We start from the raw sequence: 1,016 nt of genomic DNA on the forward strand, positions 1-1,016 counted from the left end.
CTGTCTTCTGTCCCATTGGCACTGCAAATGCCAGAGTTAGAATTTGACCAGGAGGTCACCTGACAAAGGGGACTGCAACTTTAAAAAGAGGATTCTCTTACCAGCCATTTTAGGGGGGGAGAAACAGGCTAAATAGAAAAGAGAGAGAGGAGGGTCCAGGGACACAGAAAAGACACTGACCAAATCCTGTAAGGCTCTTGGAGTGATGAGGAAACAGGCGGAGATTTGTATTTCCATGAGGTCTCCCAGAGATCCCTTGTGAATAATTTTACTGGAATGAACTCACTTTTATTCTGGAATAGTGTGTGTCCACACAGGGAACACTGAGAATGGTGCCCCCAAACAAGGCAGAGGACTATTATTCTTATGGGTTGGTCTACACTTAAAAGTTAGGTTACCATAGCTATGTAGGTCAGAGGGAAGAACAAAACACACCTTGACTGACATAGCTATGAGGACCGCACCCCCAGCGTAGATACAGCTATGGTGATGGACAAAGGTTTCTCAGCAGAAACAAACTTTTGTTTAGGGAGATGTTTCTGCGTCAACAGTAACTCCTCTTCCATGGGGTGTAGGCTGCATCTGTGCTGTGAGGTTATGGCCACACATCGATGTCAGTACAACTATGCCAATATAGTCTCTGTAGTGCAGACATATCCTTAGTCCAGAGGTGGGCAAACTATGGCCTGTGGGCCATATCCAGCCCCATGTACCCTCCTACGCAGGCCCTGGGACCCTCGTGCCCAGCCCCAGAGCTCCTGGCCCAGGAGGCTAGCCCCTGGCCCCTCCCCCGCAGCCTCAGCTCACTGCGCTGCTGGCACAATGCTCTGGGTGGCGGGGCTGCGAGCTCTTGTCAGGCCACAGCTCTGCAGCTGCGCTGCGCGACCTGGTGCTCTGTGCTGTGTGGTGGCATGGCTGGCTCCAGCTGGGCAGTGCAGCTGCTTGTCCTGGTACTCTGGGTGGTGCGGCTGTAGCGCCGGCAGCCACTGGTGCTCCAGGCAGTGTGGTAAGGGGGC

Source organism: Gopherus flavomarginatus, chromosome 24 (assembly GCF_025201925.1).
Source record: "Gopherus flavomarginatus isolate rGopFla2 chromosome 24, rGopFla2.mat.asm, whole genome shotgun sequence".
NCBI classification, from domain to species: Eukaryota; Metazoa; Chordata; order Testudines; family Testudinidae; genus Gopherus; species Gopherus flavomarginatus.